The sequence below is a fragment of the Pleurodeles waltl genome, chromosome 3_1 (genome assembly GCF_031143425.1).
Source record: "Pleurodeles waltl isolate 20211129_DDA chromosome 3_1, aPleWal1.hap1.20221129, whole genome shotgun sequence".
NCBI classification, from domain to species: domain Eukaryota; kingdom Metazoa; phylum Chordata; class Amphibia; order Caudata; family Salamandridae; genus Pleurodeles; species Pleurodeles waltl.
The window spans coordinates 412,595,489-412,609,818 of record NC_090440.1 but is presented as its reverse complement, the minus strand read 5'-3'; the positions used below and the strand labels follow the sequence as shown (position 1 = coordinate 412,609,818).

Genomic DNA, 14,330 nt, shown 5'->3' with positions numbered 1-14,330 from the left:
CCATGGCAGTAAGCCTGAACTTGCGACTTTGTCCTGGACTAGTGTGATCAGACACCTACAGTTAGGGTTTTCAGCTTCTTGCCCTGATTTTTACTTAAACCTTTGAAATTGCATATATTCGGTTCTACTGATTCTATTTTTGTTGTTTGGTCTCATTTATTTATATAATAAATTATACTAAATTTTTCAAAATTAGTTTGGGATGTTTCTTGTATTGTGTTTTCACTTTATTACTGTTTGTGAGCTGTATAAATACTTCACACTTGGCCTCTACGTTACGACTGAGTGTTTTTGTGCCAATTTACCAGAGGGTTTAGCACAGGTTAATTTTGTGACTGTTGTGGTTCACAATGACAGGGGGTGTGGCTGTTGCTTGAGGTTTTTTACCAACCTCAATCAAAAACCCAGCTTTTTACAGTATGCAAGTGTCAAACGAATGGAAAACCGAGTATCATTATTACTAAATATGCTTTAGCGATGGGCCACCCCAGAGCCTGTCTGCCACGGATCGTATATCATTTATCGATCCGAGCCAACAGAATCACCGGCAAATATGCAAGTAGATTAGCAGGAGCTTCCGGACAGCCCTGGGCTGCGGACAGATTGTCAGTCGTGATTTGACCCTTGTGTATTTTAACCAGCTGCCGTAAAGATGCAGTGGTAGGAACCGATCATCTTACGTTACCACCACGGGCAAAGCTGCTCTCAGTAACACCAACGAGACGCCGCTATCTCCCCCACGCCTGTCACTCACCCTTCCCAGAATAATGGGTCTCAACACCATAATTTGTCAGTGCCGTGAACGACTGCCAGCACCACCCTCCAAACGTACTGCCTGCTCTGTGACTCGCTCAGCTTAGATCATCAACTAGCTAGACCCCTTGCCCCTCCAAACTACAAAGCACCACCTGTCAGCTGACAGCTTGGGCGGTGTTTACATAAATCGGAGTCACGTGCAGACGCCAAAGCCAATGAGCACTTTGGAATTCCATACAGCGCTCTAGGATTGGCTGAAGTGTAGGCAATGCTGCATTCGTTGATTCCTTTACGTAGGGGACTCTCTGAATAGGTTCTGTCGAGGGATTGGTTAGCATGCGGACCCGGAAGTACCGAAATTGCACCCAAATGTCGACCCTATAAGATCAATAACGGACACCGCACGTTGGGCTGCAGTCACTGACGGTATGTGTAATCAGTGAAAACCTGGTCACTTTAACTGAAATTAAAAACACACTAATGGATAATTTGCGCAGGTTTCTATATTTTAGCTTAACGTTTTTATTTATCTTCTCCTCCACCAAATACACTGTTAAAATGTATTAAATGCCCATTACATTGCCAGGAGATACAAAAAAGCCATTGCAAAAATATATAAGTATTTTGGTTAGGAATGGACCAGAACGTTCAAAAACAACTACCGGAGAACATTTAGGCATACTTTTAGAGGTGAGCCGCAGCTGACAATTTTTCAGTTTGCTCGTGTGTGACATTTTCGTGTTTGTGGTGTGTTAATGAGTGACGTTTTAAAGTCTTATGTGTGAAGGTTTCGCTTGAATAGAACAAAGCAATGATGTCCCTGAAATAAGACAGCAATCTGAAATTACTTACATTGTGCAGTACAAAACTGCCAAGTTTCCTAGGTCCATGTGTGATGTGCTGCCCGGCCCACATTTTTCTTTGAATTCTGGGACTTGTAGTCCTGGTCTTATAACAACAAAAAACAGGATTAACCATCCCACAATTCAAAGAAATAACCTGGACTGGAGCAGAACATCACATATGGACCTGGTAAATTAGGCACGGCTGTCAAAATTATGGCGTACGAGTGGCTTTAAAACAGCCAAAACTACAACGCGATCTTGGTTTAAAAGCAGGAAAAGACTGTGTCATTTACCTAAGATACATGAGAGGATGGCAGGTATATTATGTACCTTCCACTTCTTCAAACCCGCGTGCAAACGCCTATACATGTTGTGTCGGGAAGTTAACAGACCCGCTTTAACACCAAAACTACAGGAGCTAAATCGAAGTAGCACTTGATTATCGTATTGCAATTCAGTAAATGATCTCACCCCTGTGAGAGTCCACAAACAGACACCCTGATGTCACAGGCTCTGCCAACGGCCCATACCACACTACCAGGGGCGCAAACTCAAGCAGGCAGCAGTTCAAACATACTGGGCTCATACAGAACATTCCTCCCAAACACCTAACAAATAAAACAAAACACATACAGTCACAAATGTATCTGGCATCACCCCCTGTTTCAAAACTTACGCTCACTGTTTCAAAGAACCGTGGGGAAACCCAACCCCATGTACTCCACCACATAGTCCTGATATTTCAAAGAGGCTGGGGGATGGGCCCGCAGATGATGCTGTGCTATGTGCTGTACTCCACCACATAGTCCTGATATTTCAAATAGGCTGGGGGAGGGGCTCGCCGATGATATTGAGGATGTCCCCATCATTTTACAGGGATTTTCCTACCAGGCAGCTGTCGCTTCGGACTGTTCTACCTGCGGGACAAAATCTTTGCGACTGCTTTCTGGCAGACTGTCTGGGGCTTCGGGGTATCTCAGTTCTGTTGTACAGGGTCCATCATTGAATGGTACCGCATGTCACCATCCCATTGCTCACAGGACAACGCTAGTTTCTTGATCAGTGACACATAGCACGCCACTTTCTCCTGATTTCGACATGCTGTAAGTATGGTGCCTCGCACTTATACCACCTTCCATGGCCCCGGCTCGAAAGAAAGTCAGGATTTACTCCCTCCAAGGAGTGCGGTAACGGACAATAACCCAGTCTTCTTCTCTAATACCTTCCGCGGCTCTCAGAGTCATTTAACTTATTCGGACAAGCCACCACCCCCTCCCCATCTAGTGGGTCTGGAGTCCAAGTGGAATGATGTGGGGCAGCATTTTGCACCATTATGCCCATGCATAACTAAATGTCGTGGAATGAGAAATCTACACTTATTCTCTCACAAATAGCGAATAGCTTTGGTCAAGTTTAGCATTAATTGCTCCACTTCTCCATTCACGTGGGGCCAGTAAGACATTGTTTTCACTTGGTAGACTGCCAGGGACTGTAAATAGTCTGCAAATTCATGTTCCTGGGAAGGGAGCCTATTGTCCATGTGTAGTTCTTGAACTAAATCATGAGGGGGCAGGGTCTTCTCCAGTTTGTGGATAACTTCCTCCATTGACGTGCTGTTTACACCTTCTACTTCTAGGTGCTTAGTAAAGTCAATTATAACAACTAGTATATGCCTCCCATCCAACAGGCTTCTAAAGGCTGCATTGTCTCATACCTAAGGTTGTTAGGGAATGTCCTAAGTAATTACTGGTGGTGGCAGGTCAACAGCCTGCGCTGCCTGGCACATGAGGCATCCTTGCATGGTGTTTTCCATACCTTCATCCAACTGAAGGAACCACACTTTATTGCGCAAACGGCTTTTGGAGCACTCCATCCTTTGATGGCTTCTATGGGCCAGCTGGATGATCTTGGGAAGTAGACGCTGAGGGATGACCAACTAGTGGCCTCATAACAGACAGACAACCATCAGTAGATGCAGCCAGTTTGGGCCTGACATCATGGTGGGACACCATGACATGTTGAGCGTCGTGTGTCCTCTGCGCCTAGTTCTGCTTGAGTTGGTTCCAGTTGGCTGACTGCTCTGCATCAAGGGTTAGCTGGAGGCATTCATCTTGGGCCATCGCTTCGATAGTGTCAACTAAAGACACAGGAAGGGTCTCTGATCACTTGATCAGCCTTACATACTCCTCTGTCTCAGATTTGTCTTTTTCATCAGCAAGAGTGGCAGTCCTGCAGTGTCAGGACTAGTAGTCTGCCGGGTTTTGACCTCCCGGTTTGTAGACAATGTCAAATGAATACTCCTAGAGTTGTAGTGCTCCTTTTTCTACGTGTGAGATGCTGCTTGGAGACAGACCCCTTGGGTTTATGGTCCGTGTGCAGTGTGAATATGTGGCCGTGCATGTGTTAGTGAAAATGCCAGCACCCTCAGTGCAAAGCAATGGATTCCTGCTAAATTTGCAAGTATTGATGCTCAGCTAGGGTGAGACCCCTGCTGCTACACACCATCGGGGACTACTCTCTGCATGGTTGCAGTTGGGACAGCACCGTCCCTAGTTCGGTTGGGCTGGTATCTACAGACAAAACTGTGTCTTTGGCTTGGTCAAGGTAGGCCAGAGTGGTGTCAGCTGATAAGGCTTCTTTAGTTTTGACAAACGCTTCTTCCTGTGCTGCACCCCAAACCCACAATGTTAAATTATTTGAGCAAGTCTCTTAGCAGGATGGTGAGGGTCGTTAGGCTGCAGATAAACCTCCTGCATGCTTGTCTGATACCACACCTTTCATTGTTCGGGTTTGCCATTTGTTCAAATTGGGTGTTGAGGGCCACTGCTATGGTGGCATGTGTGTGTAGTGGCTCCGCTTCATCTACTGATCATGAACGTTTAAATACATCCTCTTCTCCTAAATGGAGCAATAGCAGTTATTTGTGGGGATCATCCACACAGGTCCCTTAGAAGTAAAAGATTAGACGCCCACAGTTTCCATTTTGGTGCTTCTGTTTAGGGCGGGCCAAAAATAATGAATGGCTTAATTGTGGTGATGTGGGCCATACTGAGGTGTGACGTTGTAATATTATTTCCCTTTTTCTGTGTGGTGAGTGGCCCCTGTAGTGGGGTGGCCCTCTGTAGTGGGGCTGCTGTATGTCTTATCTATATGTGTGATCTTTTCTTGTTGCTTTTCACTCCCTGTCCTTCCACTTTAGTTTAAATATTTGTGACATCTTGCCTGGGCACAGGCTTCCCCCGCCATGCTGGTGTTGTCAGGCTGAGCGCCAAAAATTACAGTAAGACCCTGAAACCGAGACTTAGATAATGAACAAAACGAATGTATGCATCTGATGCAAACTATAGAACAATCATGCTCTCAATGGAACCAGCTATAAACCTTAATCTTTCTGTGTTAAAACCAGTGAAAATTTGGACATGATGTCACAGTATGGCTCCCAAGTCACCCATAACATGTGTGAAACCAGACATTTTTTTGCAACAGCTCTTTGCATTCTCGGAAATGTAGGTTGGTATTTCCTCTTAAAAGCATGGGGTTTCCCCTCGTGATATGCAAGTGATCGTGAATCAAAAGTCAGACTTGGCAATTTATTTGACAAATTCAGTTTCTTAAAATATTCAAATGTTTTTGCAGTTTCATAATAAAACGTATCTGGGTTAAAATGCAGGCTCTCAGAAATTTCCACATAACTTGTTTGTGGAACCTGAAAAAGTCTTGATGTTATTAAAAGTTATTGAGTGATACTGAGTCGTATTGGTGCTTGAAATAAAATCGTGTTATTACACCTTCTTTGAAAATGCGGGGGTCTGCAGAAATTATCGCAGTGTGCAAACTTCACAAATAATAATTCTGTGTTGCGCAGCAGGGAAACTGTCCCAGAAGAAAGGCGTTTGCAAGGCTACCTTTACTTTTGATGAATACCACAGTCATGCCTAAAAAAGATATGTGCAGTAACATGATTGTATTCATTTAGGCTTCCCACCACACTACATTTGCAAATCCCCCACTTAAATGGGCTGTAGAAAGACTTTCTAAATTTGGCAACGAAATGGGAGAATAAATTATAATTTACCCTTTGACCAAGGTGATAGTGTTTTTTCTGAGCCGCATTCTTTTAATTGTGTAACTGAACAACACGCCTTTTGTCAGAACTCAGTGGAACCTCTGGGCTTTATTTAAATCCAAAAGATGAATCTATTCTGGGCTGATGCTGCTGTAGAGATGGTAGTCTACTTCCCATTCATTTGCAAATGCTGAAGCTATGTTGTCCGTGGTCCATCCCGTATAGCAAAGTATCTCTACTCCTCCTGTGACTGACCCTTAGGGTGCGCTTTGGCAAGTGATAGTCTTCGACTCAGTTACATAAATGAGATGGTGCTGTAGCATGGCTGGGCACGTTCCTTCTCCTGGCAGAAACAACTGAAATTCCCTGGCAGCTAGTTAACTTCCATGGTCAGATGGCCCAGAGGTGATTGTCTAGTGATTGTGCCACTTGCTCTCCTCAGCACTACATTACCTCAGCAGTGCAGTCTGAGAAAAATTAGTGTGCTAGGATTGGGAGGGCCTCTAGACCGCTCTGGAAGGAATTGCTATGGGCTCCTAATTGGAAAGGGTTTTGCACGAACAGTGATACCCTAACCCAGAGGGTCGCCTGTAAACACAAGAGCCAGTCGTATGCGGTCAGCTCTATTTTGTTATCTGATTTCAGCCCTGTTACGTGCTGTGCTTTTTGCATGATAATCCTAAAGCCTTGTGAGGATGCAGTAACATTACCTGTATACATTGGCATAACATGTGATGTGAGACACAGAGCTTGGGAGAGTGGTTCCCAAAGATAAATGCCCTAATGGGAACAGATAGATAGGTGAGGCCTTTATGGTAAGGCGTTATTGTACACGTTGTTAGAGCTTAGTGTTTTAAGATCCTGGAAAAGTGGTGCAAAGGACACATCATGGAGGTTGGTTATGTGATAACATTAATAAATGACAGAGCTGATGACAATAGGGAGAAGCAAAGTCACATGGGTTTCTGTACTTGTTCATCTCCAACTTCTCCTTTGACTGGTTTGAAGGTTAAACAAATTGACTTGTTTAGAAAGTGGTGAAACGAAGCCCAAGTAGAACAAAGGTAAGCTTTCTCGCCCATATCATTAACAGTAAAGCATTCATGCTACATAAACAGCTCTACCACAGATCGTATGTGGTAGGAGTCATGTCTTGTCTTTCAATTTTGAAGTTATTTGTTGGTGATTCAGCGTCCATCATGATATCAAGAAGTCTGAATTGTCAGTGGGTTTGCATTCTGTCTGCTTGTAGGGAAACTAGAAGTAGGTCCTAAAGATTTTGAGAGTAGTTGTAGCATACCATTTTGTTGAGTGTATCTCCAATTCTAGACCTTATACTCAGTAGGTGCCTCCTTAGGTTTGCATCTCATGCATTGATCAGATTTCAGTGGGTTTGCTTTGTACTGTATTTGTGGCTGACCGTGATAAAGCCCGATGAACAGTGTAGTACAGTTATTGAGCCAGTGCTGATAGTTATCAACATTTTATTAATTTCACAGATTTTTATTATTTTCGTAAGTACAGATGAAACAAAGGAAACAAATTCAAGTGTGAATATAGTATAACATTGTACATAGAACGTTCTATGATGGTCAGCAACATTTGGTTTATAGGGATTGTAGTAATTGTTCTTATATAACATTGACACCTTGATACTCTTGTAGTGACATGTAGCATCGTTTATTGGACGTTGAGTACATAAAATGAGCCTATGGATGTGCATGTGCTGGAAGGAAAGACTGTTAATCGGTGTATTTACATAGTATCGACCACCTCTCCTCCTATGTGAACTATCGTTTCATATCATATTAATGTCCCTGATGTGTTTAGAAATTACGAAAAAGAGCTATGGAAGTCAACATAGAAATATATGTAGTAAACCAGTAAACATTACGCTACTTCTATTATTTTTAAACTAGTTCAAGAGCACCCATCCGATGGGACTGTTGGAGCCTCAGTTTTTATGTCACTTCAAGACTGGTTGGTGCTGGAAAGGATTAGGGGCTCATACCGGGCAGTTATTTCGTTAGTGGGTCTATGAGTGGGTCATAATTGTGTCACAGGGTTTATTCTTTTGTAGCCGATATTCAGTTCTGTTCCAAAGCTATTGTATTGTGTGGGATTTAAAGTATAGGATATTATTTACTCTTTTAGCGAAAGAAAGCCACAGCTTCCAAGTATGGAATGGCAATTTCTTCATGTTGTTCTATTCAGAGAGGTTACTTGATTTAGGAATAGGTCTATTAGGAGCGGCTCTAAATGTTTTAAGAGTGGAGAAGTGTCCCCTGCAAAAAATCCTACAGCAAATGTAGTGTAATGTTTTAATTGTGCTTTGTAATATATTACTTTGTTATATATAATGGTGCAATTCTTAGGGACACCTCCACGGGCAATTTTGAGGAATCTGGTGTTTGATTCACCAACTCATGAAGAGGTGATGTTGGCACTGAGCTGGTTCAGGAGAAATAAGGCACCGGGCCCTGATGGGGTCCCACTTGATATTTTTCTAGACAACTAAGAATTGTGGACCCCACTGTTAACAAACATTTTGTGCGCTGTGGCAGAAGTCGGCCCTCCTAAGTCAGTTATAGATCAGACCCTTGTTGTTCTCGCCCAATCTCACTCAAACTTCAACTAATGGGCAGAATTCTTCTGGAGAGGCTAGGGCTGCTTTTCAGATGTGTCCAGACATGGGCTGGGAATGGTTGAACAATGTCTCAATCTTTATATCTTGTTATCAAAGTACACTTCTGTTGAGAGAGGGAGTATCCATTTGGGTTTTATGGATCTCTTGGCAGCCTTTGATTGGGTGGATAGAGGTAAAATATGGAAGATTATGCTTGATTTGGGCTTCGATCTGCCTCTGGTTCATTTTTTGGCCCAGATGCATGATGGGGTAACTGCGAGGGTAAGGTATCGGATAAATTGTGAGCTTACTGACACATTTGACATTAATCACGGGGTTAGGCAAGGTTGTGTCCTTGCCCATTTTTATTTTGTCTTTATATTAATGACTTAGGAAAAACTGCTTCTTGCAGTGGAGGCTGACGTCCCCAAAGTTGGTTCTAGAAAACTCCCTGCATTGTCATATGCGGACGATTGTGTTTTAATTTCTAGAACAGGACTGGGTTTACAAAAACTGTTAGACAGGTTTTTCTTTTTCATGAATGGTTTGGGGCTTAAAACTAGCATCTCTAAGTCACACGTGATGGTTATAGGCCTCGCGTCCAAAAGGCCCAAACATCGGTCTCTGGACAGGGTGAAACTGTCTAACGTTAGTACCTTCATGTACCTAGGCATCCCGTTCAATTTGACCAACTCTTGGTCTCACCTGTTTAAGAGCAGAAGGCTTAAAGTGGACCAAGCTATTGCTGCCCATTTTAGGTTCGCACAGGGACTGGGTGGGAAACCGCTGGGTGCAGTGCTGAACATTTACCTAGCAAAGTGTTTGTGTCTGGCTACCTTTGGTGCAGGAATGTGGGGATTTTGTGATGTTAACATTTGCAAGTTGCTGAAAATATTTTTTTAAGGAAGCTTCTTTTACTTCCAAAATGTTTCCCCAGTACAGTTTGCCACTCTGAACTGTGGTTGGTCCTGCTCACGGATTGTGTTAAACTTGTGCCTTTGCTGCTATGGAGAGCAATTTGGGTTAAAGAGGAAACCCAGTTCAGTAGATCTTTACTTTATGATGCCATGTTCTAAGATAAGATTGTCCTCTAAATTCAAATAGCTCAGTTACGTGACAAAACAATCCTCCCTTTCATGGCGAGAGGACTGTTGTCATAATCCTATGGCAATGGGTAAAATCTCAAAGAAGCAGTTTAGAGATTATTTTTTAACACTGAGAGTACAGTCTAGATCCTCAGAGCAAATGGGGAAACGCACTGTTGGGAGCTACTTGTTGCCCCGGTCACAGTGCATCTGATGGAGCCTTATCTTCTGTTTCCTTTACCCCATGCCCAATGGTTTTATTTAATTAAGTTTCGACTGGGAATTACGCATCTTTTGGTAGCTTATCCTACCCACGTTTTTCATGACTCTGCGTTAGGCTTGTGCCCTTGTGACTAGACGTCTGCCCAGCCTTTTTTCTTAAAACTTTATGATGTCCCCAGTAAAAGTTCTTAAGTGCCTCTGCTTAGGCTTTTAAATATTCGGCAATGTAGACCTGCCCTTTATTTCCTTCAGTTATTGCATTCTGAGTTTATCTGCCTTATGATTTGTAAATATATCTCTGCTGCGGTTCATTTTAGGAGTATACTTGGGAAATAGTTTGGTATTGAATTTCTGTCATCATTCTGAATTTGTTTTTAGTCTTTGGGCATGTTATAATGAATTTGTAAGTGTTATTTGAGTATGATTTCTTTTACTGTGTGTATTGTCGATACATATATCTTTTTAAATATATATATTTTTTTAATCTGTTTTACTTGTATGATTTTTGTTATGTATTGTATGCTTACATGATTTTTAAACCACAATTGAATAAAGCATATTGATTGAAAACAATAATAATGTGTGTGTGTGTGTGTGTGTGTGTATATATATATATATATATATATAATATATATATATATACATAATGTAGAATAAAAGAATATATGATTATGCTTTCATAGTAAAAAAAAAAAGTGTTTTCACACAAAAAAGATTCTGCTAGAAATGTTTTAGAAAGCCTGGAAAGCACTGATGATTGTTTATGCCTTGTGCTCTGGGTTGCAAGTGACTCTCTTATACAGACGGAGCACTGCTGTAAGACCTTGTTTTGAAAATGTACTATTGGCCCCCCTCATAGGGAGTGAAATCAGAGGTTCACTGACTAAACTTGTTCACTTGTATCTGTCCCCTTTTAAGGCCGCAGCCTACCAGACACCCCGCTGTCTGGTATGCAAAAGGCATCTTGTGGAGTTTCAGAAAGTTGACCTGGGAATGCATTCTGCTCGTTACTTGCCATTGGCTTTGTGGTTTGTAACCCACAGTTTCTTGCTTTCCATTTGCTGGCTTAGGCTCTCCAGGCTCACCTCGTCCCTCCCAATGCCAAAACCTTATTTACCAGTATCCTTCTGAGAGCTACCTTTCTGTGAACAGGCCTGTAAATCTTGTTCTTATCTTGTCACATTTATTGTGCATTGAAAGACTGAGGTCAAATGTCAGGTGCTATCTTCTGAAGGCACCTCTTTACTTTTCTTTCTCTGACTTCAAAGTGAGAGGATTTATGTGACAATCTTGCTGGATACTTGAAGTACAAAAGAGATTTTTTCTAGCACACAACATCTTGTTCTTATCTTGTCACATTTGCTGTGCATTCAAAGATCGAGGTCAAATGCTAGTCACTTTCTTCTGAGGGTGCTTGTTTACTTTTTCGTTTCTGACTTCAGAGTGAGAGGATTTGTGTGACTATCATGCTGGATACTATGAGTACACATTTGTTTTTTTTCTTAGCACACAAAAACATTTAAATGAATTGTGTAAGTATTTCAGATTATATCAGAATTATGAACCCATAAATGAAGCACATTGTTATTTCTGAAGTGTGTTAAAAACAAATACTTTAATTTGAGCAAAATGAATCAAACTAGGTGATGCAATTTCCACACAATTTCGTCTGTGCACTGTATAGTTTTATTAGTAAAACTGTATGCCTGTGCAAATGTAATGGTCATTGTGTTGTCTGTAATAACAGTGTGTTATCACACCATGAATACTCCACTCTACACCACTGCACTCTACCCTGTCACTTTCCACCACTCCACTGTGCTCTGCACCACTCCACTCTATGCTCACTTCACGCTACGCCTCTCTACTCTACCCTGTACCCCTCTACAGTAAGCCAGTACACTGTACTTTACACCACTGCACTGTACACCACTCTAGTCTAGGCCACACCAATCTACTCTGCACAACTCCACTTTACACTGCTGTATTCTACAACACTCTGCAACACTGCTGTGTACGCCAATACACTCTACGCCAATGCACTTTACTCTGTAACACTGAACCCTGTGCCCTTGCACTCTAATCTACTCTGCACTAACGCACTCTACAGCACTTTGCACTATGCCATTACACTCTATGCCACTCCACTCTACACCATTTCACTCTCCTCCACTCTGCACCACTCCACTCTACTCTTAATCTCTACGCTCTATGTCATTGCACTCTGTCACTGCACTCTATACCACTGCATTCTACTCTTCATCACTGTACTCTGTGCCATTCTACTCCACTACTCCAAGGCACTCTGGTACTCTACTCTGCAATACTGCACTTTCTGCTACTGAACTATGCACCACTCTACCCTGCACTACTCCACTCTGTCACTGTACTCTGCCACTGAACTGTACATCACTATACTCTACACTACCCTATGCTGCTCTACCATGCACCACTCTAAGCCACTGCCCTCTGTGCCACTCAACTCTCCTCTGCACACTACACCACTGCACTGTATGCCAATCAACTGTAGTCTGTGCCACTGTCTACATCACTCAACTCTACGCCACTGTACTCTGCGCCACTCTGCTCTGCACCACTCTGCGACACTGCAACACTCTACTCTGCACCAATGCACTCTACTATGCACCACTCTAATATACGACTTTGCATTGCACGCCACTGAATTCAATGCCACTGCACTGTATGCCACTATACTGTGCAACACTCTACGCCAGAACACTTTGGCATACACTGGAGTGACATAGAGTACTCTATGTGACTCCACATTATGCCACTCCAGTGCACGACACTCACTGCCACTCCACTACATTTACTCCACTCTTCACCATTCCACTCTTCGACACTCCACACCACTCTTCTCCATGCCCCTAACTTTTAGCCATGCTAAACAGCAGCCACGCTGGTGTACAACACGGCTAAAACACATTGGCAATGCCAATAGCCCTTGCATAAGTGCAACCTATTGGCTTTGCCAATGCTTTTGTTCTAGATGTTCTTTTTTTATGGCTGTTTCTTCTGCCTGCAAGTTCGAGGAAATCTGCATTTTTAGCACAGTGTAGCATGCGCATTAATAAATCGATGGTTTGTTATTTCTTCTGGGATTGTGTTACTGCTTTAATGTGTTCAGTTGATGTGCTAGTTAGTGTTTTGCATCTATAGTGTGTTTATTACATAATAAACAGTTGTTTTAAAAAAAAAAAAGAAAATTAACAGTGCCACTCTCTATTGAAACATTGATTAAAAAAAAAAAAAAAATGTGTGGTCATGGTGAAGGAATCTCCTTTGGCCTACGCTCGGCATCTTCACAAGTGTGTGAAATTGTTGATTGGAATGTGCTTGCAATCTGTCCAATTGAGCAACAATACTGTATTATTGAACAAGTTCATGGCTGTCAATCTCAAAACGTTGTATAGAAAGTCACATTTGCACTTAGGTATTACTAATTTCTAGTGCCCAGATCTACCGATTTTTATAACTGGTGAGCATCTTCAAAGTTTGTTGATGTGTTCATATTCATATGTGACAACTCAGCATATTTTATTGTAGTTTGTGTATAGCTCTTCATTACCTTGAAGTATTGCAAACAGTACAGGGTTGAAACAGGATGTTGGTTGTAGAATAAGTTGCTTGAAGTTTGCAGACATGCTCTAAACATGATGCAGAGGCTTAGTTGTACATGTGATGAAGTGTGCGGGAATCTTGTGTGAATAGACACTTTGTGCGGATTCCTACCTATTTGTAAGATTAATTATTCAATAGTAGATACCAGCGTGGAAGAGCTCTCTGGAATTCAAAGCAGTTGTCAATAACTTGTTTTTTGCTGAAAGAGCCTTCAATGTTTTGGCAGTTTCAACTGAGAATTTGTTTCCCACAGTATGAGATTTGTTGGAGGAACAGACAGCTGTGGGACCAACCTAGATCGAAGTGTTTGCCGGTTGCTCAGAGGTATATACTTTCAGCAGAGTCCAGCTGAGGAAGTACTAGACCAGTGGTTCCCAACCTTTTGACTTCTGTGAACCTCCACTTTATTATTACTGGAATCAGGGACCCCCACTGAATCATCATTGGAATCTGGAGTCCCCCCAATGAGTCATTATTGAAAGCTGGTGACCTAATCTGTTAATATTATTTAATTTTCTAAGCAGTTGCGGACCCAATGAGGAGGCTTCGTGGACCCCAAGGGTCCCAGGACCACAGATTGGGAACCACTGCACTAGACTGTTGGTGGCTTGTACCTTGAATTAATTCATGAGAAGATTCAACATAAGTCTCTCATCATGTAAAAGCATGCTTTTGAAATATGGTTCACCTAGGATATCAGCTTTGATTACATTTAAATCCCTCATTTGATGGGATGATTTAGTAGGTAGATTAAGATTGACCACATAATGAATAGGGTGTCCATTTCCGACAGGCTAGTCTGCGTGCGCTTTATTTGAGGTTTTTTATTTGCATCTACTGAGCTACGAGACACTTAAACAGATGCCACAGGAGTTTATCGAAACTTTAAAAATGTCTAATTTTTGTGACATTTGCATACTTTCAGCAGTTTAGTTTGAATGATGAGATCAAGCAGTGTGATGGGAAGAAGAGAAGTGACCAGGACTATCCCCTTTCAGAAACCATTGTAATTTTTAATTCATCACCTCAGTGCCAGAATTTTTCAAAATCTGGTATTTTTGAAATTGCGTCACTTTCAGTTCTAATTG

General features: G+C 42.1%; 1 protein-coding gene across 1 annotated transcript in view; it reads left to right on the top strand.

Annotated features, from left to right (window-relative positions):
* Positions 1-1,032: 1,032 nt before the first annotated feature.
* VPS33B (VPS33B late endosome and lysosome associated) overlaps positions 1,033-14,330 on the top strand; it is a 691,895-nt gene continuing 678,597 nt past the window's right edge. The window contains exon 1 of the mRNA XM_069222652.1: positions 1,033-1,182. The gene's annotated coding sequence lies outside the window, so the exon portion shown is untranslated. The remainder of the gene's footprint in view (positions 1,183-14,330) is intronic.